Here is a 26,933-nt window from a genome sequence, read left to right on the forward strand (position 1 = left end):
AAAATTGAAAAGCGTTTGTAAATTTAACGCGCATTGAACATCAAACCCTCCTCAGCGTTAATGGTAACGACAGCGGAAAACTTTCTTATTGCCGCGGCAGTCCGGGTTCGATTCCTGACCTGTCATCTTTTATTTTCTCTTGATATGGTATTTTAAATAGTTGAGAAACAAAAATTCCTATTCTGTTGTTCGTAATATGACCAAACTTCAATTGAAAGATAGCCTTTATGATCTGATAGTATCGAATACTAGTATTCGGTAACACTATACGAAATAATGTAAATCATATTGATTGATATTTTTTTAATATTTCATTTAGGTTAATCTATAAGATTGGATACATGTGTCTAACAATTATACTTGTTTTCTATTTCATACTTGAATACAGGACTGCTGAATAAAAGCATTTTAACATGAAGAGATAAGACGTTTTTGGTGAATCATTTTACTTGTCTAAAATAAATCTTAGTGAGAATTATACTGAGCGCAAGACTGGAAATTCTTGAAAACTCTCCAGATCATTTAATAAAAAAAAAGATAGTGGCAAATATATCGTACAGAATTTGCTAATTTACCACGTTTTTAAGAAATGTTTGAAATAAAATGAATCGCGTAATGGCGGACAGGTTATAGAACACTAATATAGCATAATACGACGAACAGGTTATGTGACTCTATTTTTTGCTACAATAAATGGCTACGAATGTTTGTGTTTAAGCTAGCTTTCGTTTAAATAGTGGATGTATTTTTACATTTTAGTAGAAATAATGGAAGTGTTTTTTTAGATCACATCGCTGCACTTAATATGCTTTTGTAGAATCTCTTTGAAAATATCTTCCCTACTTTTGTCGTGACTTTGTCAGTTTGAAGACAATTCTTCAAAATGAGTGGCTGCGTGTGTCGGCACTATGAACACCATGCATTATATATTAAATATAATGTTGGGGATAGATTTTAACGTAATATAACTATTAAACGCAAATGAAACACTTTAAATAAGTTGACTGTATATCTAGTTTCTTTGCGCGAAATGAGCACTTAAATGATGTCATCCCTGCCCACACGTCATTTCATTTTTCATATTTTTCACATCATTTATAATGTTAAAATATACTATTCTCTATATCTGTTAACTACAAGAGTCCATTTATATAACCTTTAATGCGTGCAAATTCTATTTCAGGTTGACACAAGAGATTTTTCAATTAACTCCAACTGGACGACGATTTGTTTTTCAAGATAGAGAATACGCTTATGTGAGAAGTTTGGTCAGTAGATGCTGACAGACAGCCCGGATGAGCCATCGTACTCAGTGACATTCGTACCTCAACAGACAAAAGCTTACATTTATTGAGATCATGAAACTGAAGATTTCCATGGGGTGCATCATTTGTAACCTGCTTACATATTGAATTCCAACACAGAATGCATCATGCATCTTTCAAAGCGCTAAATTTGAATACATCTTCAGACATTAGAAAGGTTGTACTGCTCTTTTAGCAGACGGCAAATCGAAAAGCCTATAGGGGGGAATCAACATTCACTGGAATAACGAAACAATTATAAACAGTAATAAAGAAGTGTTACTATACTGATTTGTTGCGTTACGGTGTTTTTTTTCAATTAGAAACGAACATCTAAAAATGCATAATGTTATTGATTGCTATAAGATTCTTTCACTGGTTGTAGGTGCAGATGGGAATTTCCGGCTTCGAGGGTAACTGTTTAGCCGAGAGCCGGATATTCCCATCTGCACCTATAACCAGTGACAGAATCTTTTTCTTGCATACCGACATGGGAAAAAATAATAATAATAATAATAAAATCAATCGAATGGGTTCTTTATAGAACTATTTCTTATAGCAAGCGTAATTAAACAAAGCGCGGGAAAGCAACGTCCGTAAACAGGAAAGATGTCATGATGTTTCATAGACAAATAACAATGTTTAGTTCCGATTTTGTTTTATCAGTTGCAGCGTAACGTTATGAATTTTTGATAAAATAACGTCCTTTAAATCGAGAAATATATTATCAGGAACCAAGAGGAACTGTCAAGATATTGGATTTTTATTTCGTTTTGAAAGAAAATATAACTACATGAATCATTCTCATATATGTAGTTCGTAATACGTCATTTAAAGCACGAGAGTCATCTTACACCTCTGATGGATTTTCCAGCACCGGTAAAAATACCGGAAATCCCGGTCTGGTATGCAAGACTTACATTTCTGCTTATTTCATTTGGACAAAAAATAAAAATAACGCATAATCGTACGAGAAAAAAACAACTGTTTTTTGTTTTTGTTTTTTTTTAAAGTATTTATGTTATATATAATGTTAATTTAATCTGACTTGTCTCCATTGATGATAATGTTTTTCTCATACCCTGTCTTTGTCTTGATTTTTCCTAACATACCGTATTCTGCTAAAGGTTTGTTTAACCTTCATTCTATGTCATCTTTCAGTGTGTGCCCCATTACCAGATTAGTTCTAATAAATAAAAATACGGGATAGTGCATATACGGGAAAAATCTGGCCACGTATATTTCAACAATACTGTTCCGTGTATTTCCCGTATACGAAAAAACAAATTCAGTCTGTATGTGACACAAATATGGGATCTGTATCCTACGTATATCTTGCATATACGGGAAAAACCCTGGCCGTATATCAACAAAATACAGTTCCGTATATCCCCTTATATCAGATGCAAAATAAATTCCGTATATGCCACATTTTACGGGATCCGTATATTACGTATACCTTGCATATACGGGACAAGTCCGCAGCCCGTATATCAAAAAATACAGTTCCGTATATGCCCCGTATATGTCAAAAGTACGGGATCCGTAAACTTAGTATATCATGCGTATACGGAAAAAATCCGATGCCCGTATATTAGAAAATACAGGTCCGTATATGTCCCGTATATTAGATGCAGTTGCAGTCCGTATATGTCAAAAATACGGGCTCCGTATACTACGTATATCCGGAATATACAGGCTCGTATACGTGTTCCGTATATTCTAAAATACGACAAGTATACGGGATAAATTTCAAAGACCCTTCGAATACATGGAAATAAAATCTATGTTAAAGCAGAACACTAATAAACACCATTTCTTATTGATTTTTTTTGAAAACTCGTATATTTAATATATACGGGAAATATACATGTATGTATATTCGGCGTATACGGGATCCCGTATATGCATGACAAATATACGGACTTCCCGTATACTAGATGTTCCGAATACGGGATTCTTTACTAGGTCCGTATATTTATAATATACACCCCGTATACTCCCGTATTTTCGAAATATACGGGACCGTACACTCCCGTATATTGACCCTTTTTTCGCAGTGTTGGTGACCATCTAAAAATACCTTCAAGCTTTTTTGATTTGCTAAAAATCATGACTGCATGACGGGCACCTGGGCAGAACCACCGACTTTCTGTAAGCCAGCTGGATGGCGTCCTTACATGAATAATTCAACACCCCGTGTGAGGCTCGAAACCACATTAGTGAGAGTCAAATGGTTTGAAGGCAGTGAACTCGTCCACGGTGGACCCCCCCCCCCCCCCCCCTGAAAATAGTTTCAGAGCAATGTTGAAACTAGATTCATGGCAATGTTTCTGCGGTGACCTTGAACCAAGTTCCTTTAAACCATGTATATTTGCCAAAAACATGGCAGTCTTAGGATGGGTAAAAATCCTCTAAAACTCCTGACCAATAAATTTCAGTCAAAGTATAACGTTTCTTTGGTGACTCTTTATCTTCAAGCTCCTAACCACATTACCTCACTCAGCTCCAACAAATATTCCTTCCCCACATCCCAACAACATTTTTTTTTTTACTTTTAGTTTCTTGTGTTTCTTGTTATTGTCTCTTAATGTCACATCACTTCCCTGACCATTTTACCCTCATCAGCATCCATTCCCCCATTTTTTAGTTTAAGTTTATTGTCTTTCTTGATATTGTTTCTTAGTGCCTTCATTCTCGCCAAACACATCAACCGCTCTAAAATGCTTTTGATATTTTGTCGTAGTATTCTATCCTATCACAAATACCCACATACACACAAACAACACACAATACTCTCGCGTATTCATTTTGTTGAACTTTTTAAAATCACAGAACTCTTGTTTAAAAATAAAGGTCAAAGTCAAACTTATATGTCAAAGATTTAAAGTAATTTTTCTTGTCCGCTTTCTGACTTATTTATGTAGACATTGATATTCAAATATATCAGCACGAACACTCACAATAACAAGATGAAGCGTCTGATTGAAGACTTATAGCCCTATCTTAGAGGTCAAGATCACAGTCACTTAGAAGTAAATTATTTGCGTCATTTTTTGTCTAGTCTATCACTATGTATGGACTGATATTCACGGAACTATGTATAAATATTCAACATAACTAGGGAATGTGTTGTGTGTATTGCCTAACGGTGGACCCCAAAGTTGTTTTAACGTCCTCTTGTGACTGGACACCTATCAGTTTTGGCAATTCTTCACTTCAAATGGAAGAATTTCAATACATTAACGCAATACACTCTTTCATCGTTGAAATCATTTGAATGTGGAAATGCGATTGTAGTTATGACCATTTATCTAACTCCGGTAAAACTACCGGGTTATGTTAAACAAGTAAATATGATTGGTTATGTATTGTATACCAATTCCTCTGCCTTCAAGGTCAAGATAATACATGTGCTAAGACGTCAAAGGGTTTCCTGATTTTCCTCCGTTTTGGCCTAAGGAAATGTAAAATATGTTTCTGAATCAGTGAATGTTTTGCATTAAAACATTATGCTTGTTTGGCAAGTTTACACAACGTGTCCCATATATCTATACTTATCTTCATGTAGCTAGACATCATATTTGCTGTTCGTTGTATGTGCTTTGCTTCTCCCGTCCATCCGTCTGATTTTGAGTGGACAATAACTGAAATGGAGATAGCAGTTTTTTTCTGTTCTGCAGAAATGTTTGCCTCAATGAGAGGGAGTGTTCCGCGCCTTTTCCTATTGGATCGTTGTCCATATTGTTACAACTTTCTCTCTGTTCCTGATCCGTAGGTTTCGTACGCATAAATATAGTAACTGCAGACATCTTTAACATTTATCAATTACACTCATCATGTTGACAGCCTTTGGTGCGTACATGCATGATATCATTATCAGCTTCATTATATATCACATTAAGCGTCCGCTAACAAAATTTACAAGGATTTCTACAATCCAGATGAAGCCTCATACAGCTGATGCAGCTGTTTTCGTATTGATCTAGTGAATCCAACGGCGGAACATTTTAGAAGTCACAGTGCTTGACTGGCTGCGATTCTAAACACTTCATCATTATATATACGATATAACATATATCTGATAGTTAAATTTTACCAAGTCTTACACACAGAAAATGTGCGTTGTGACTTTGTGTTTGAAACGACTGCCTTGAGTTGATGATTTTGTTGTTTCACATATCAGTTTCTTTAAAAGTAAGCAGCGTTAGATCAATTCAGAAAATGTGGAAAAATAAAACGAAAATGAAACTGTCAATATAAGTTATCAAATAACTTTCATTTAGGTATGAAATATACGGGTGTATTAATTGTAAGCATGGAATCCTTTGACACGTACAAAATTAAATGAACAATGAAACAAGTTGCTGAACGTGTACCCTATATAAAATGAAAACTGGCTACGTAGGCTACGTAAAATGGAGACCCATATACACCTGCATTGTCCGAACAGTGTATTCTGGAAAGGTTTTGTTTCTACAGTCAGTTGTTTGTTTAAAATGTACACACTACTTAAGACTCTATCCTTTTATATGCTTGAGGGAAGAATGGATCTAGTAATGATTAAATTTTCTTACAAATGCTGCTCACTTATTAAGGAGAGGTGGGGCAGACTGGGGCGGCAATCATCTTTATGATTATTTTGTTCTTTCGGTTGCCGCTATTTCTTACAGTTTTGATAGATAAATTTAGTGAATAAGAGTATGTTTCTCTTGGAAATTGATGGAAATGAACAATCCTGCGTTACTGCATTTTGCAGTCGCTGATCAGTTAGCTCCTGCATTATTGGTCAGTTTGGTCATGACCGCCTTATATCGGTTTTCCAAGAACTTTGATTCATCAACATGTTACATGTTACATGAATCTATCAGTCATCTCGGAATGGGTAATATTGTATGTTGATCAGAGGACTTACTGAAAATAATGCTTTTTCTGAGTCACGGCATTGTTTACCTGTTATATTCGTACGGTTATCCGAGGTAATTGAAAAAAAGTGCTTAGATTTACTTGGAAACAAATAGCAACGAGTATTCCGCAATATTTGGAGCACATGTTTCCCTGTATGCTGTCTTTAAAAATGATTTCTAAATAACTGAAAAATACAATTTTCTTACCCCAAATCACCAAAACCCGCTCAATTTAATCCGAGATCATACGTTACTGATCCTGTTTTTCAAAGTAACAATTGGACGCGGTGATAATGCGCACAAATTGCTATTCTACATAGAGAATGACATGTATTATGACATTTTTTCAGAGTTGGCACATTTCGAATCTTATGCATGGTAATTTGTCATATCAATTTGTCTCTCTTACAATTTCCGAAGAAATGTTGAGAAAATTTCTGACAATGATATGTGTCTCAAGACCTAGCAGGTTTATCTGGGTCTCAAGTCTACGCAGATAGTTTTCATTTAAAATCTAGTACACGTTAACATGTAATTGCGTGTTTTCCTGTTCAGTGATATTCGGTGGATCAACCTGTCTTCTGGAAATGTTTTGTACCTCGAAAATACTGGTAGACACTAAAATTATTTAAACAGTAAATTGATGAATTTCAAAGTCAATATCTAAACATAACCGATTTACCAGCTCGTAAAATAAAATGTTCATATGAAATAGAGAACCTTGGTCCTATTTCATTAAACGGGTTCGTGCGAAGCTCGAAAGAGTCTTCGTAAGCAATACGTACGAAAGGTTTGCGAAGTTCGTAGAACTGTCGTACGAAGTCAGTGCGAATGTTATTTCGTACGAATTTTTTACAAAAAGTGATCAGGCCTATCTCTTTTCATGTGATAAGTGATTTTCAGTGTACAATATGAAATCTGTAATCAAAACCAACGAAAACATAAAACATCAGACGAACTTTACAGTAGATGTATAATAAATGGAAGAAACTGAGCTCGATAACTTTAACGGTAATAATTATAAATGTGATCAAAGTTCTTAGTTCAGTGTAAAGAATTTATTATTCTACGTATTGCATTATTTCCGAAAACAAGAAAATCCCAAGTAACGATAATAACGCGCAGATTGTTTTCAAAATAAAATTAAGATATGCCTAAAATCTTTGCGTTTCTTTTAAAAAGAAAAAATAACTAGTAAAAAAGGGAATGTAAATAGTTTTACAAACTTATATGTAAAGCGCGAAAATATATCTAGATGTCATTACAGCAGTTCCAACATATTTAGATATTAAGTAAAAGCTCTGTTTCCTTCAGTGTTTCAAACACACGCTTAAGGCAGCTTCTGAGTTAACTTTGATAAACAGGCAATAATTGCATAACGTCATTTATCAAGGTAACATAGAATTGCGTCTGTATTCTGCATCCGGAAATGAATCACTTTATGAATTAAGGACAACAACAGAGTAAGCATACTAAAACGGCAAAGTAACCATCTTTCTTAATGTAAGTATTATAATGAATAAAAATGCACGTGGAATTATACTAAATTGTCTCTTAAAATCAGCTTGAAATGTTGTTATCTCCTTAACCATGCACAAATATGTTAGAACGGATATTGACCTACATATTTAATTTTAAAATATTATAGACCAAACGTTTATTTATTTACTTGAAAAGCTTCATTAAAAGCTACACTGTAAAACATTTCTATTCACAAAAATGTTTCCCATAGACTCCTATTATGAAAGCTTGTTTCAGGTTTTCAAAAATCAGTCTACAAAACAAAACAACAACAACAACAACAAAATAGAAACAATCTAGCACTTGTAAGACCCTATCTGTTTTTCTTTCCCATGTTTCTAGAAGTATTTCCTGAAGTTTTGAAAAATCGGGCTTAAATCAGATTGTAAATTAAAGAAAACATTTTGATCCAAATGTGCAGAACTACCATAAGAACAGGGTATCAAAAAAGGCCTTGCCATGTGAGAAGGCCAATGTAAAAACCAACTTTTGAGCAATTACTGAGAATTACGTAAATGTTTTTAGACGAAAATATCTGTTTCAATGCAAGAATATCACGCGTGATTCTGTTAGTAATTTCTTTGGCTAATTGCACTGTCAGATGACAACTTTACTACATTTATTCATGATTTGGTAGAAAATGAACAGTCAGTCCTAATTGTGTAAAAACACAAACAAATCACTCGGCCGAAGATTCAAAGATTAACAAATGCTTGGATATAACAAGATAGTTCTTGCCATATGTACAAAATTAATGCATCTCCATATGTAAAAGAAAATATCAAATTTTGTTGGTGAATGGTGCATCAATTAGCTGTAAATGAACATTCGCAGCCATTAGCTCTATATTCATCTAGGGAGTTATACACAAAGTGAGCTAAGCTCTCCGAGACTCATTAACAGTGCTGCACCACTTTAGTGAGCAGTTTATTCTCTTTGTATGCTCGACGTTTATTGAAGACGTTTTAAAAGGTTTGATAAGTGAAACAGATAAGACAAAATCTGTGTTGTGCGATCTCTGCCTACTATATTAATTTGTTACATAAATAGGCCGATATTATATGGCGTCAAGGGCGCTGCATACTTCCTGAATTCAAATAAACAAACTCAAACCGTGTCTGTTTTTCCTTTTCTTCGTTGCGTTATGCGCGTTATGCTTCCAAAAGGTGTTCTCTTGCCATAGTCACCCGTTCCTCAATTCTGATAGACAGATTTGTTAGAACATTACAAGAAATAGTCTCAATACAATAAAATCTATTTTCTACTAGAAACAGTTCCTTTGTACAGTCCTGTCATAGGCCATGTAATGAAAGACTTAACTTATGAACATAAAGAAATTTTAATCGTTCAATTACACTTTGAAATGTTTATATTTGGTTAAGGAAGCTGTTAACCCTCACCGCTGTAGGTTCGAAATATTGCTTAGTGTAAAGAAGTCATCCTGAGAAACAACAAAAAAACAACGTTTATTAAGATAATGTTAATTTCATATGAAATAAGATATCACACATTTTAACAACTAGAGGATTATCCTTCTGTAAAAGAAGCGAATGAAGAGAAATGGATTGTTCTGTCATACATGCATTGTGTGTGCGTGTGTGTTCGGATTTAACGTCTTTCTCAACAATTTTTCTGTCATTGGAACGACGGTGTCTACTTGTAGCAGTGAGCACAATGCTCAACTTTATAGTGCTGCCTCACTGGAATATCACGCCGTAGAAACATGACATGATACCCCAACCAGTCAAGTCACATTATACTGACACCGGGCTGACCAGTCCTAATACTATCCTCTTAATGCTGAGCCCAAGCGAGAAAGCTACTTGTACCATTTTTTATGTGTTTGGTATGACGCGGCCAGGGATTGAACCCAAGAACTCCCGCACTCGAAGCGGACGCTCTACCACTAGGCTACCGAGGTGGTCATACATGTATAGATTTGAGCAATATAATGAATGCTCTTGATTAATGATTAATGTGATTAGCTTCATTAATGCTCATTACAATATCGTTTTATAATCTCTGAATTATAGTTTAATGAACCATTTATGTTTTTTTTCTTTTACTTTTAAATTCGGTAACGTAGTAGCGTAAAATACTTACATAAATTAATTCAAATATTGTAAATTGTATTTGGTACCTTAAGTGCTCATGATAAACTAATATAAGATAATTTTATGGTAATTTCTTTAAATTTTATGCTTTAAAGAATTTAGTATAATAATTGTCGAATAAGGTAACATTTGTGCAGTAAGTACTGTTACATATTTACAAATGAACTATAGCGGTCAATAATGTCTTATTTTGTGACGTTCACAATTAGATTTTACACTCTTGACTGTTTGGCATGTGCTTTAAATCATTGACGCAAACCGATTTATGTATGATATTGATATTTTAGGGTAACGTAATGTAAAACATTATATCCTAGGGAAAGGGAGGGGTAAATGAATAAAAATGACATTAGTTTATAGCTTATATTTTATGCAACTCAGTAATTATAATTTTTACCATTAAAGAAACCAAAACATAAAATTGTGTTCTCTAAATAACTTATCAATAACGTAATTGAAATGGCTGTGACCGCAGTAACGAACATTTCTGAGTCTACTTTAAGATTACAGATGGCATTTTCAATATTTCCACTAATACCAAATCCCGAAGGGGGAGTTGCGTATGAGCAAAACCATTATGTTCTGGTCTCAGATACAGGTCTAATGAAACGTTTATCTGACCCAACTGATTTGGTCTTTGAATCATACGTTAACGAATCCCTCTATTGATAGGAGCCTCCGTGGCCGACTGGTTAAGGTCGCTGACTTCAAATCACTTGTCCCACACCACACCGAATTTAGTTCGAGCCTCACTCAGGGCGTTGAATTCTTCATGTGAGGAAGCTATCCAGCTGGCTTGCGGAAGGTCGGTGGTTCTACCCAGGTACCTACTCGTGTTGCAATAATGCACGGAGGGGCACCTGGGGTCTTCCTCCACCACCAAAGCTGAAAAGTCGCCATATGACCTATAAATATGTCGGTGCGACGTTAAACACAACGAAACAAACAAACCCTCCGCTGATATTAAGTTCGATGTATGAATAAAGTATACAATTATTGTTCGATATTCCACATTCACATTGATCTTTTACAAGTAAGTACAAACATTATTATTTGTTTATGTCGCTCAAAAGCTATACATAGCTTATGTTTGTAATATTATATTTTTATCGACAATAGACAAATATTAGATTAAATAGATTTAAATCTTTAAACAATAATAATAAGATATCCTAAAACAATTAGCATGCATTGATTAGTAATTTTCTTTGGAAGAAGTCACATCGGATAGCCATCTTGTGATCAAGCTCTATAAATGCTTTGCTTATTCAAGGACTTGTTCGTGTTGTTGACGTGCTGTTTATACGCATCTTCTATACATGGAAACATAAAGTATTCACGGAAATTGTACAAGGTACAGCAGTTATTTTCTTATTTTAATGGTTTAACACGTTAATGACTAATATAAAAAATACTTTATCTATGAATTTTCCTGATATCAAGCTCATACGGGTATGTAGGACTCAAGTAACTCCGTCAAAGCTAAAGAAAGTACATGTCGTTGGATTTGTTCGTTCTACGTTATTGCATTTTCTTCTTGTTTTACTTGAAAAACTGCCATAGGGTGAAAAATGCCCTTAAAATATTTAAATGGTTAAATATATGTTTAGTTATCTTCTATTACAATTCTTTTTAAAATGGGTTTTAATACTGAAAAGTTGACCAGAATGGAAAATATTTATGATGTAAAATAGTTCGTTACATCATAATTGTGAAAAAAACAAAAACCTTTTTCTTAACACATTTTTATAAAAATCTTTTCAAATAACTCCCTAGATCCTGTGCGCAATTTCTTTTTTTAGATATATGATAGTGGCATGTTATCTTTATTTCTTTAAGTAAAGAAGACTTTTCATGAAATTATAAGCTAAAATTACTAAAACCAAAGATATATGTTTTGCGTTTCGAACGTCAATTTGACAAAACCTATTTTCGAAAAGCTTCCTCAGTATTAATCAGAAAAAAGCAAGAACCAACATTGAAAAGTGTGAACAAATACATTCATGAGTAGAAAATGATTTTTGTCTATAAGAATGAAGAACAAATGTTACATAAACACTTTAGTGTCAAATGTTCCATTTCTGTGTGTAAAGTGTTTCTACGCAGATGTAATTTTGAAATTGATGCGTAATTATAGGCGCGATGGACTTTGTACATTATTATGTGCGTTGGACATTGCTATAGGTTACACCAGCTACTTTCTGTCTAATCTATATATTCATAAAGCAGTCCGTGTTTAAAAAGTTGTTAAATGAACCCCCTATTTAGCTCGGATGAGACCCTTTAATGCAGTTATGTGGAGTCGTATAGTATAAAACAGTTCAAAACGTTAGCAATGTAAGTGAACATTGATTATGTTCATTTTACAGTGACTAACCCACACATTGTGACATGTGATTTTTAAAATAATTCATAACTGAAAGGCAAAATACGGCCACTATTTGATATATTTACTTGAAAACTTACACCCTAATCCCGCCACTCTCGAGTACCCTCATCCAAAATCCTTGAAATACTAACATGTTACATCATGTATTGTTTGTTAGTATCTTCCCTGCAGCCGCCATGACATACCATCCCTCACCCTTGGTTTAGTACATGTATTTACATTTCTTACACCTACCGGGCTCGTGCTCCAACCAATCCTCGGGATTCTGCAGATGTTATAACATGAAACAACATGCGTTATCCATACATTCATGTCAAGAGTATTATTCCATTTGACAGTTCTACTAAGAATAGCACCCGTAATGAATATCGGCAATATCCGTGGTATTATAAAATCTCATTTTCGGCATTCTCTGACTGATTGCTCGTATGAATCTCATAGGCAGCTGGGGAATGCCGAAATAGCATTAGGAGATAACATTATCTCACGTTCATTGCCGAATGTCATAACGGGCCCACTACCCTAAAAGCGGTATAAACATAAACATTCATACTTAACTGAAATAATGTTGAACTCAACCGAAAAACATTTTTTTAAAGATTTTGCCCCGCCATCAAAACTTGATAGAAGGCATAAAGCGTTACCTCTGCGTGCATGTGCCTGTGTCAATGTGTATATTGTGTGCGCAAGACATTTTGTACGGTTGATATATTTGTTGTGCATTATCGAATTTTGAATAATCTCCACTGCAGACTAGGTTTAAAAATAATTTTACAGAAACATGCGTTGGGTAACTCTCGACCAAATTCCATCTAATCACTATGTTTAGTTATACAAAAAACATGGCTGCAAGGAGGCGGGGATAGTTATCTTTATGTGACTACGTGGGAAACTGAAATAAAAATGTACTCGTCTCAAACCTTTGACCTGGTGCCAAATTAATGTGAAAGTACTATTTTTGGTGATCCTCTAAAAATTCCTTCAAGAATCTATTTAGGGCAGCTTTCCAGCTTTGGTGGTGGAGGAAGACCCGATATGCCCCTCTGTGCATCAATTCATCACCGGCGAGCACCTGGATAGAACCACTGACCTTCCGGCAGCTAGCTGGATGGCTTCCTCACATGAAGAATTTATTGTCCCGCTCGAGGCAACATTGGGAGAGGCAAGTGATTTTAAGGCAGTGACCCTAACCACTCGTCTATAGAGGCTCACCCTCTGAAAATAATTTCATGGCAATGTTAAAAATAGTTTCATGGAAATATTTCAGGGATGACCCTGTACCAAATTCCTTCAAACCATGTTGATTTCCTTGAAACATGGCAGCCTTGGGGTGGATAAGTTTTCTAAGAGCACTTATAATCTTCCTCTAAAACTGACAAATAAATTTCAGTTAAAGTATAACCGTCGTTTGGTTACTCTTTATTTTCAAGCTCCTGACCACATTACCGCACCTAGCCTGCACAAACATCCCTCCCCACATCCCCACAACAAATATGTTTTTACTTTTAGTTGCTTGAGTTTTATTTCTTGTTATTTTCTCTTAATATTACATCATCCCACTGATTATTTTACCCCACATCAACCCCCGCCCCTCTTTTTAGTTAAAAATTATTGTCTTTCTTGATATTGTCTCTTAGTATCACGTCACCATTATGTCTACATTCTACCCCCACTCACACAACCTTTCAAAATTATTTTGATATTTTGTCTTAGTATCCTATCCTATCACCAATATACACCATACAAACAACACAAATTACCCTCACGTATTCAATTAGTGGAAATTTTTAAAATCATGGAACTCTTGTATCCTGGAAACATAAACTCTAAAGGTCAAACTCAAACATATATGTCAAAGATTTAAAGTCCTTTTTCTTATCCGCTTTCTGACTTATTTATGCAGACATGGATATTCAAATATCTTAGCACAAACACTCACAATACCAAGATAAAGTGTCTGATTGAAGACTTATTCACCTATCTTAGGGGTCAAGATCATACCTAGAAGTAACATGTTTACGTCATTTTTGTCCGGTCTATTACTATGAATGAATGGATATACATGGAACGAAGTACAAATATTCAACATAACTGGAGAATGTGTTGTGTGTAAGGCCTAACGTCGGACCCAAATCTCTCTATATGACTCCTTGTGACTTGCAACCTATTAGTAGTGGCAACTCCAACTCCACAGTCATTACACTCTTTCTTCACTTCAAATGGGAAGCATTTCAATACATTAATGTAATACACTCTTTCATCGTTGAAATTATTTGAATGTGGAAATGCTACTGATATCACGACAATACATCTAGCCCCGGTAAAACTACCTGGATAGGTTACACATAAGAAGTATATATGATTGGTCATGTATTATCAATTTATTGATAAATGTATTAACTCAAATCCTCTGCCTCCACGGTCAAGATAATACATATGCTAAGATGTCAAAGGTTTTCCTAGTTTTTTCCCAGTATGAACCGTTCCGTTTTGGCCTAAGGAAATTTGGAATATTTCTGAAATCAGTGAATGTTTTGCATTGGAACATTATGCTTGTTCAGTAAGTTTACATAATGTGTCCCATAACTCAATATTCATAGAACCGTCTTCAGGTGAGCCCGACAGAGTCATCATATTATTGCTGTTCGTTGTATGTGCTTTGCTTCCTCCTTTCATCCATCTGAAATTGGACAATGTCTTAGAAATGCAGAAACATTTGTCTCAATGAGAGGGAGTGTTCAACGCAGTTAATTCCTTATATCATATGTTAGTTTTATGTCGAAATTGTCAAGGCCTAAGCTTTGATATGAATGGAGCAAACGTTCTGGGAGTGCTAATAGTATAGGTGAACAACCGATCGGCAAACGCCCATTGTCCGTAATCAACGTTTTACTTAAATATCTTCTTTCCTGAAATAACTAGTCAAAACTACATCAATTTTCGCCTGACACGGACCTCCGGACATAATCTTTTCTCAAGTTTGTTCTCTTCTATCTCTCCGGATTTACAACTTTATAGTCAGAGCAAACTAGGTCTATAATTTCCTTGTGTGGACCGATCAAACGCTTGTCAATGACACTTTTTAAGGTGTTGCTAGAGAAACGCTTGAGAGATCTGCAGGAAATTTTGCCTGTAACATCTTTATATAGATTTCTATCAGATTTGATCAATATTTACTTATCGCCATGGCTAAAATAAAACAAAAAATGACATTTTTATGTAAACCACTTGACAGATACTCAATAAAAGTGGTGTGTAGCATCATTGTAAGGTCATATCTCACTTTTGGTCAAATGATTGCGCTTTGATTTGCCATTAGGGGTCATTAGATGTAAAGATAAAAAACCTTTCAATCGATGTGTTCTCATTTATGACTGAGTCTCAACGGATCCTCGTCATAATTTGTTTCTACTATCCCTGTTTGCACTTCTCACACTTTGTTTAAATGGTTTTACTTACACACTTTGTTCGACTACCAGAGCTTAAAATAGGAAATTACACAATTCCGATAAAACTTTTATCAAACTTTTTTCATGGATCTAATAAAAAAAATTCCAATGGAAAATTTAAAAAGGACTTATGATCATAAACCGCTTAATGGATCATCATACAACTTGGTCTTTAGTCTCTTGTATATGTCATTTCTCAAGTTTGTTAACATGTTTTCACTTGATGACACTAAGGTCCGACGGAGCAAAAGATGGAAACAACACAAAAACCTCTCATAAACCTCTTGTTGCATCTTCCTAAAGTTTGGCTATTAAAATCCATGAACGTTGAAATGGATAGATCCATATGCGTTCGTGTAGTGGCTCCAAGAGCTAAAACAGTACTTTTATTATCGGACTGCTTAAAATATCTTCAAAAAAATTGACCTAGAGTATCATCGTATTGATCGTCCCGAACTTTATTCAATCGTTTTGGTTCAATGAATTAAGAAACCGCAAAAAGTTATTATAAGTAATGTCCCCATTCATTATCTTGATATCATATCTGAATGAAAAAGCATTTCCTGGCAAAACCACAAAATTTTATACATGCAAATTTAAACAATTTTACAGTAATTAGCAATTGTTATTGCACGGTGTCTGTCATCATCGTGATTTGTTGTCTACTATTTTCAGTTGTAAACACTTCAGAGATCAGACTTATTTTTTAATCTTAATTGAACTTTGTCAGTATATTTGCCTGATAAAATGATCAACAAGACCATTACTTGGTCATTTTGAGTAAAAAACTATGTAACTTGGTCAAATCTTAGACACATTTTTAACTGTTCTGAGGCAACATTTTCTGCCTAATGGTCATGAGACGTTATTAGAGTGTTTATATGTATTTACAGATTTAGGTTGAATAATTTAAAAACCTTGTTTGAAGTCTGAAGCTGTTCTTAATACAATAGTAAGGTGAAAAAAGCGTAAGCTCTCAGACTTCCACGCATATTGCTGTTGGTTCAGATTCATTATGGACAAAACATGTTTACTTCTTTTTGTTTTCATTTCATTTTATCGTCCGCTGACGCAAGGCGTTTGAATTGTCCGTGAAATGAATGAACATTTCTGCAGGCAGGATTTTCCTGAACATAGGTGACAAGTAATTTGGTTTAGCTCTAACAAGTTTTAACGATTTGAGTCGAAATTTTTAACAACGGTTTACCGACATGCTCATAGAAGAATGTTTATCGATATTCTAGTGTTCTGCTACGTTTTTATGCTATTCAATAGAAGAATTGCATAAAAATCCTGTAATGCAAGTAAGTGTTTAAACATTTTTCAAAGCAAGAAAAAATACTGACTGATAGAATCCTGCTGATAAGTGTGCCTACGCATTAACCTTAGTTAAAAATTACAGTTAAAATGGAGGATAGTAAAGACATCAGTAAAATATGATTTCAAAGAAATAATAGATTATTTTTAAAACGGGGATTTTTGCGAACTGGAGCTTATGTGAAAACAGCAATTTAGTTTAATTGTACAGTTTGTTAAATTTTTTATATTTTTCCATTTCTTGTGAAAAAAACCCCCAAAAACATAATACATTCTGGATCACCAAATGTCATTTGTGAAATTGATTACAACCTGACATAAATATTAAGGGAGTGGAGGGTGAGGATAGAGCCAGGGATGCTGGTTGGGAGGTAGGTACTCTACGCTAAGTTAATTGTTTTGAATCCGCAGTCAATAATTATGTAATCGCTCATTGTCGCGTATGCTCTTTCGTTGTTTCATTATTTTTGTCTCTGTTTGTTTTCTCTAGATTAACAACGCCAAATTTGCTATAGGGTTCATGCTTTCTCATTCTGATTGCTAGGTTATGTCATCAGAGAAGTTCACATGATAAAAATCTTACTTTTTTATAAGATGTGTCACCAGCCATAAAGATCATCATATATATTTAAATTGTGCACTTGATTAATCATAACGACCTTTATTATATATTGTAGCATAAAATGTAAAGTGTAGATTTCCCGGACGTTCATAGCACCCCATATAAGGTCACTGTAAAGAAGGTCCGCAACAAAAAAATATAAAAGTAAAGGAAAAATACTGCAGACGGGTTGCTTCAAAATCCAACACCAAGTTCCTTTTAATTATAAATTTATTATGCAAAATAAACAAAATGGGTAATGTCTGTAAAAGTATCATCATAGAATCAGCTGAATTTGGTTTTGTGAAAGAATATCGTGAAATATGCAACAATGGGCAAAATACTTCATTTCGCACAAGCAATATGTAGCTCAATACAAAACAGGACTATTGAGTGGTTAAGTTTGCATATTTCGGATCATTTGTAAATCACTGCTGTGAGTTCAAAATTTTGATTGGGGTAGATACTGCTGGCTTATGATGCCATTATCTAGCTAGTTTGCTGAAGGTCGATGTATCTATCCAGGGCCCTATCCATGCCTGAAACAAATGCGTAAGATGTAGCATCTTCCTTTGCTAACAACATTCCGAAAGTCCCAGTTGTTACCTAAAAGTTTGTGCGGTCAATGATCATGTTGCTTTATTTCGTGCCCGTGTATATCGCAGCAATACTCTTAAAGTGAACCGCAATCGAAATAAACGGCATTTTTCCACGAATGTAGATGATAACAATAGCAAACACACTATAAGGGAAACGAAACCTTGAATATGAATATCAAACAAACTAAAAGAAAAAAATGAACTATAGAATAAAAATAACAAGCTTTATGATATGAATAATAGAACGTTGGTTAACAATAGTTAACAAGTTGTTTTACGTGACGATTTGATAAAAGACATTTTTTTCTGAAAACATTCGTCGATCACCTTTCATTCAAGTGGGGAAGTTGGTTGGTAGTTGCGGAGACGGGTTTTTACTGATACAGAATTCAAGAAACATGGACACGTTAACTGCCCGTTGAAAAACGTAACAATAATAGCATATATTTAATTTAGCAACTTCTTGGATGCCATACTCGTTGGTGTTATTTCTGGCTTTTGATATACAGATCTTCTCTTACCTCACGTGATACGAAATATGTCCAAGTAGACTGTTCCTCCCATGTGCCCGTTCGTGCCATAAGTGATACACGGAGGGACACCTAGGATATTGCACTACCACCTAAGTCCTGAATGACGCCTCGTGACCTTTCATTATGTCATCGTGACATTAATCTCAAACATAAAACAAAAGCTGATAGACCTTTGACCTAGTGACATTAACCATCAACTAATTTAAAATCATATACGACATTAAGACCAATTCTTATATCATGCTTAATCATTACAGGGGCAATTGTTGTTAATAAGATTAAAGCGAAATTGAGTAGCTTGCCATAAAAGATACAAGTTATCTAAAACTTTGGGATACATACCCATAAACTATTAGAGGTACATTCCTTACCAGGGCCAATCTCAGGTGAAGTTAGATTGTAACAAGAATATTTGATGAAAATGAGAAACTTGATGCCCGAAAGAAATTGTCGTTTTGTCATATTCGTTGAAACCATGAAAACTTATGCCAAAACTATTCAACGAATTCACAGGCATTAATATTAGTAAGATTCAAAATTTATATGGTAGTGTCAATCCGCGAAAGAAAATACTAACAAAATGGCAAAAAAAACCCTATTAATTTAACCTTCCAAAATTGAAAGAAAACGTGATACCGTATTTGCCCAAACCACTGAATAAAATGATTTCATAGCAGTTGAGTGTAAAGTAAACTACAAAAAAGGTAGGAAATTTAACTTCAAATGACTTCGAAGAAGTAAATCAAACATATAATGTCTCGAGATTATAACGACAGTGTCATTGCAAACAATTTGGTCTTAATTCTTAAAAAAATTCTTAACTTGATGGTACTTTTGTTGAAAATTGAATGCGAAATCAGTGTAAAAATATTTAGCAAGAAATTCCCTCAATCAAACAGTAACAGACACACGCATTTGATTTAAATATATTTATAACTTTGATATAATTTCAGTTTCCGTGATTACACAGATTATATTTTGAATATTGAATGCTTCTCTTGAAGCCCTTTACTTAAAAAAGCGGAACAAAACAGATAAGGTAGATAAAAGAACACGGATAAGACAAATAAATGAAACAGAATAGAAATAATAAATATGGCTAGCTTACTGAATATGGAATGAAAGAAATTAACTGTTACTCTGCGCGTGTCCGTTTTTCAAACAAACAGCGTCGTGAAAGTTTTGTAGACTACGGGAGGGTAAAAAAATAAACAGAATAGAATACGGAGGAAAAACACAACAGAAGTTTAGCTTTGGGTGTAATATATTTTGCAGGAACATGCGGAAGGGAATGGACTGTTTCAGTGGCATCCCCTTTTGTCAAACATAAAGTCCAGCAGGATGCACACAGCCACCCAATAGGCTTAATATATACAAACGAATTTATGCAGAAAGTACATGTGATACACACAGCCATCCAATAGGCTCAGTACATACAAAAGTAATATGAAAACAAAATTACATGTGAAAAAATCTCAGCGTAAGACAAACACCAACAGTGAGCGAACTGAGTACCACTTTGGAACGAAAGCAAATAGAAATATGCGCAGACCTACAGGGCATTTTCAGTGGCAAAAAGTTGTCGTCAGTGTTGAAAAAATTAGAATCACTCGTAATAAGGACGCCGATGAATGTGATATTTTATTTTTGTTGATGTGACTGAACTCCATATAATTGTTTTATTCAAAACTGGTTGCTTGGTACTTTTCAAGCCACACTTTTACAGGGTTTAATGAGCAAACCTTTGTCAATAGTGTTGGAAAATTACAGAAGGTCAGTTTACTGAGGTCGTTAAAGGATATGATATCTTTTTAGTCGGTTCCGTTCTGCTCCACAAAATACCATTACCCATATAGGGAAGGAGTTTTAACAGAGTGTATCGGAACACGTTAAATTCATTTTTAGATAAAACTATTAAAATAATTACACTAATATTTCTAAGTAAATCTATGCTATCATGGAACTCAGTTTTATAGTTTTATTCATAACTAATAATTTCGTAATTTTGAAACCGTAATTTGTAACATTGGAGTTACATCCAATAGTGTGCCTTGTTCCGGGGCGTTACATTCCGTCCCTTGAAATACGAGGGCTGTTCAAAAATAGCATAGACTTTTGCTGTCAAATGTTGCATATTGTGTAAATAATAATGTGAAATATGTCGTTGTAATTTGGAATCTTTCTGTAATTTGGTCATACATGTTTTGTAACATTTTTTGCTGATCGGCGAAGCGCCTCTTACGTTTTTATTACCATAGCTACGCATAACCGGTGCAGTTGCTTTTTGATCTGTCGTGATTTGAATTCGGTCGCTAATGTTCGCACTAATAGTACACTTGTTTGCCCCAAAATATGCCAAAAACCAACAACACGTCAGGGCGACATGTACTTAGAATATGACGCCATTCCGACGTGGGAGATGGATGTTTAAACAAAGTGAGTATTATTGTTTATAACGCATGTAATGTCGTCATCGACTCACATACATAATAAGACAGTTACTTAGTTATGGCGCGAACAGCAACTGAAAATCATAATTTAACAAAGCAGACGCCACATCAATGTTCAGTTATCAGTGTCGTTATCTTCAAGTGATACAAACGATGCTCAAATTGTCAAGAATTGCATAAAAGCATCAAAGACGGAGGAAGAAAACGGACAAGCTGCGAATGGACGTTAACGCCAATGTATGTCGCCGTAGATAAAGACCAAGTACTCACGTTGAGTACACTGTTCGAGATGAATGTCATAAGTTTTCATACATTTTAAGTATTATAACAAAACGACTTGTTATGACTGAAGTATTGCTCATGTGAATTTATAAAATAAATTTACAAATATGAATTAATGCAAACTTAATAAAAGCATCACAATGAAGTCACGACATCGTTAACGTTGTTGAAATATAATTACCGTACGCCGGGTTCATGTAAGTGTTTTCGAGGAGGCGTAACTCCTGAATGCGTAATTATAATGATGTAAAATTTGCAGTGCAGTTAGTAGAAAGATTACAAATCATAATGATTTATCTCTTGTTTTGTTTCATTTAAGTATGTGAGAGCTAGAGATAAAGTCTACATTATTTTGAAGAGCCCTCGTACCAATAGTCAAACATGGTACTTAAGGTAGTTCTGCACGTTTGATAAAGCGGAAGTAGCCCCATGTGGTTCTGGGACGATCTGTGTATGCAAAGAACTGGAACCACTGCCTTACCCTTGCATGATTGTAAGAAGCGACTAATAGAGATGTACACGCGTAGACCGATGTGAAAATGGACAATGGATTAGCGACTTAAACCGGGGAGATTCTCAAAATTATTGTATTACCAATTTTGGCTATTTGAACTTAAAATTTTTATTTCGTTTGTAACATTGTTACTTTCTTTATTTCGTTGATTGAATGATAATTGATTTAAAAATTGAAGACAAAAATAATATCTTAGAAGATACATGACTGCTATTTTTATTGGTGTTTTTGATGGTTTATATGACGGCCGTAAACAGTCTCCTCGTACTTTCAATCGGGACTGTTATATTTCGATCTTCTCAGATCGTTCAGCATGACTTTTATGTTGTGTTATTGGTACTAATTAGTTTTTTAGCATGAACATTTCGGACTGGGTGGTTCCATTACTCCCGCTTTCATAGCTTTGGGTATTGTTAATCACCACTTGGATATGGTGCCTGCTTTTTATTTTTGACTTTCGGCAGTTCCTGTGATATGCAGGCTCCATATCCACAGATCCCCTTTCTAAATTCTAGTTTGTGTAGTTCTGCTTATTGTTTTCTCGTCTAGGGCAAACACATTATTTTAACTTATATGCCGCTTTTCATGGAATTACACACTAGTGTAGCACACACTAATGTAGCATTGAAGGTTCCATGTGCACCGCCGTATGAACACATCTGCGGATGTCTCTAAATTGTTTTTTATACTTTTAACATGTGTAAATGTTGAGTTCTGCTCAACCCATGGGCTAGAGGGCGTAGACAATAGCATGCATTTCCACTACCGTCCATGAACAGGCTAAGTCAAACCCAGCCTGCAACATTTTCGTTTTTGTTGTGTTGAGCGACCTGTCGAGTTTCCACTTTTCCCATTTTATAGGTCATTTAAGAAAAAATAACTAGGAGTTTTTTTTATAAATGGGCCTGTCTATATATTACAACTCCCAGAAGATTGTTAATTTTATATAGAGCACAAAGCAAATTTATTTACTGCTGTGCAGCCATGAAATATAGAAACTGAATCTGTATGCCGATTTGTCTGTCACAGCTGCTCGTCTGCGCAAATCACCCCACCGTGTCAGCCCTTTTCAATATATCATCAGCTTGAGGTAGACATAAGAAATTGTCCTGAAATTTTATAAATTATCATTTCTTTTTAAAGGGAATGGATGAATAAGAAACTGCTTACAATGGTGAAAGTTCGTAGGAAAATTGCGGGTGGTTAATAAATGATACTTTTATCCGTAGGTACAGCATATTGCTACAATTCCATAAAATTGTACCTGAACTTGGTATATATCGTACATGTATGAATGCCACTTTTTACATACATATATTAAGCACTTTCTTTTGTCCTTACATAATCCTCCGTCGGACCCTCTGCTTGATGTAAGAAACAAGCTTGTTCAGTTATACTAAAAGGAGCCGTTTTCAGTTGTTTTATCATCGATGGTATGATTTCTTTTTAAATTAGTGTTGAAGTCCTACAATTTTTTATTAAGTTTGGACTGACTGAGTCTTAGGGTAATGTTTTATCTAAAAGGAACAAAATATTGTTAGATTGTTACTGAGGACATATCAAATCCGGGAATATTGTTTGATTTGATGTTACTTAGGACATATCAAACCTCCCGGATGTTGTCAAGAATGTTTGGTGTTAGTTTCTTGTACATTAAAACTGAAATAAAGCGTTATATTCCCGCTTTTGGTGATGCACTTTGCACAGCGGCCAACTAAACAGAACTTCCAGTAGTTGTGGCAACGTTGGTTTAAGCTACAGTTGGCTGTTTGGGCCATAGTTGGCACAAACTATGAACTAGGCCTACTGATAACCCACACGAATAAAATCATACAAAATAAATTTCCACTGTCTTTATACACATATTGTGGTCGCTTACAGAGGTAAAATATGTTATACTGAACCAGTTGTTTTGGTCACCAGAACAACGCACAAACTTATAGGCTAATGAACCAAATTTGCTATTTCCTGACAATTGTATTCTGTTAACTGATACAATATATCCAAATTTACATCCCCGTGGTAACGCCTTACTGGGCAATTCAATTACGCAGGAAACGCGTTCAAGAAAGTCAAATGTGTACGCGAAATAACAGATATCTCATAAGATATAAAGTATCGGTTGAACACACAATAAACCAAATAAAGACACATAAATGTGTAAGCTACTTGTGTTGCTATACTAGAAAAGTGTTGTCTGTTACCGTGAGCTCTGGTAAGCAAAGGAGAGCCGTAGAGCTTATCTTTTAAATTAGGAATCGATGTATGCATAATTTAAGCAATCGTTTCTTTCTTATTTAATATGGTAATAACTTTGAGAAACTCCCCGTATTTAGTCGCTAATCCGTTGTCCACCTTGACACCGGTCTACGCGTGTACATCTCTATTAGGGTCTTAACACTTGGTTTTGCTGTAACTCTGTGATTCCAGCAGGTATGCAAATTTTGATTCCATACCTCATGTTTTTTATTCCGATGTAAATGAGATGTGAAACCAAAATTTGTAGTCCTGTTTGGCGCCATATAACCTATACTGTGTTGGTGCGCCGTTAAACCAAAATAAATAAAAAAAATAAACAAACTGGAAGTGATGGTGTAACAACATTTATCCGGAAAACGTTGAATAAAGTCTGGATCCGGTGTACGGAAATGAAAATCATTTTATGAATTAACCTGAAGAAACGTGTGGGTAAATTTATTACAATCGCACTGTTGCTATATTTCTAAAGTCAAAATATAATATTAAAACATACGACACGTTAAACAATTAAAAATAATGTCATACAGTTAGCGTGAAATGACCAGTCCACTTTAATCATGGTGAAATATCTCAAAACGGACCTGTACATTTTATTTCACCAAGTTATAGGCCATGTGTTTATCTATAACTGTGAGAAGTTTCATCAAAATTTACATTGTAGAAACATTTAAATTCGCGGAAATGTTATGAATGTTATGATTTTCCCATAGACTCCCATGTTGTAAGCAATGACCAAGCCAATAAATTAAATGATGCATTTTGAGTGAGAAATATTCATGTTTTATCAATAAAGAATTTTCATAAAATTCACTGCTGGACAGAGGGTTACCGGCTTCAGGGAGACGAATGTGCCCAAAAGTGATGGTCAATAGGTATAGTTCTTGTTGTTTTCTGGTAAGTCTTGGATAGTTCTTTCATCCTAGGTAGACGAATCAAAAGTTAGAAAAGATTAGTAAAGGGTCATGACCAAAAACAACACAATGTAGCCCTAGGGAAAAAGAACTGATTCCCTTTGACCATAATCAACATGATAATACAGTTCTTCTGCGATTACACTCCTGTTCGACATTATTTTGTTATCTATCATTGTACGGTACACATTCTGTATTTAGCTGTGTTCAAACTTTCCACTTCAACTGTGCCCGAGTAGTTTTGATATCAGTTCAGTTCTAACTGATATGAAATGAGCATGTGATTCCTTCTATTTTACATCATATTCTTATGGGTGACTAACGCTTTTCGGAACCTTTTCTACATAAATCACAGAATAGAAATTTAAAATAGATCTTTAAAATAAAAACATCTCTACATATTTATGTTTCCTTTCCTGATAAGCAAGTTAATTCTATTGAATATCATTCTTTCTCTTTAATAAGCTCTCATGATGTTTTAGAACCTAACACTTAAAAAAAATAATGAAGGAATAAATGAAAAAATAAATTAATAACAAAACAAAACAGAGACAAAAACAAAAATAATTTAAATGAATAAATAACTAAAAAATGAAAACATTTAAAGCAGATGTTATATTTTCCGTCAAAGGTCTGCCTTGTTACAATTGTACATACAATGTGTACATGGTTTTGTCTCCGGCTAGGTACATGTCACATAAGCTCGGTTTACTTTGATGTGGTATTATATTGTTGAGACTTTTGTGTAATTCAACAGCGGAATGATGTTGTTTTGGTTATGGCTATATTTTTATATTTCTTTGTTCTTATGCAGGTTGAATTATTTTATACTAGTAACTATAGGATGTACTTAAATGGCAAATTTAAGATACATGTCTCTATTTATAAGTTTACAAGCTACTGGTTAGATCTAATTATCGGTAGGCTAAATAGAAAAATGTCCACCGTGTTGTCGAGTCCAATTGTTGTTTTGACCATGTCATTTAATTTGACACCGATACTAGTTTTCTACGAAGCGGACTCGAGAATGTAAGTTTTCATTACAGTCTAGCTAAAATAAGTTAATATGTATCTTTGAACGTCAAAACTATAAAACAGGCGGATCAGTATTTTTACTTTATTGTAGTTTATTGTAATTATATAGAGAGTTGGTCAAGACATGTACTGTTCGCTTCACTTGTTGAAATGTATAAATTATCTTACTACCCGCCGACATGTCGACCTGCCGATCTATCTGTTGTCTATATGCCGACATGCCGTTTTGAAAACCTAACTTAACTAAACGGACATTAGCCGAATTATCATTATTCGTACATAGCTGAACTATTTAGGTCTTAATTTTGATCAAAGCATATTTAAAAACCATGTTTCATATAACTTTTAGAATTTTACCCATGACTCAGATTTATCAATGCCATTACATGCCATTACTTGTAATAGTTTGATAGTTTGACAGCTAAAATGAAGCGTTGTCCAAATAAATACTGACATTATTGAGGAACTTTGTTAAGGAAAAGAAAGTAGAGGAATAGGGTTGAAGGTTACATAGACTGATTGGATTATTCATATATTAAAGACCGTGTTCATGTAAAGAAGCATCAACATTTTCGATGCATTTGTTATTAATTTCTGTGATACATATCTACATGTAATTGGAGACAATGCGTTCAATGATATGAAGACATGATATGAATGGTTATCAACACCTTTGCAATTAAAACGGATCCAAGAAACCCCAAAACACGCAAAAGTAGCATGGTGTGATTTTAGATAATAACTGCGA

At 34.6% G+C, this 26,933-nt stretch overlaps 1 long non-coding RNA gene across 1 annotated transcript in view; it reads left to right on the forward strand.

Moving 5' to 3' along the window:
- Positions 1-11,053: 11,053 nt before the first annotated feature.
- LOC128546625 (uncharacterized) overlaps positions 11,054-26,933 on the forward strand; it is a 118,347-nt gene continuing 102,467 nt past the window's right edge. Inside the window, exon 1 of the long non-coding RNA XR_008366109.1 lies at positions 11,054-11,200. This is a non-coding gene — a long non-coding RNA (uncharacterized LOC128546625). The remainder of the gene's footprint in view (positions 11,201-26,933) is intronic.

Source organism: Mercenaria mercenaria, chromosome 11 (assembly GCF_021730395.1).
Source record: "Mercenaria mercenaria strain notata chromosome 11, MADL_Memer_1, whole genome shotgun sequence".
NCBI classification, from domain to species: domain Eukaryota; kingdom Metazoa; phylum Mollusca; class Bivalvia; order Venerida; family Veneridae; genus Mercenaria; species Mercenaria mercenaria.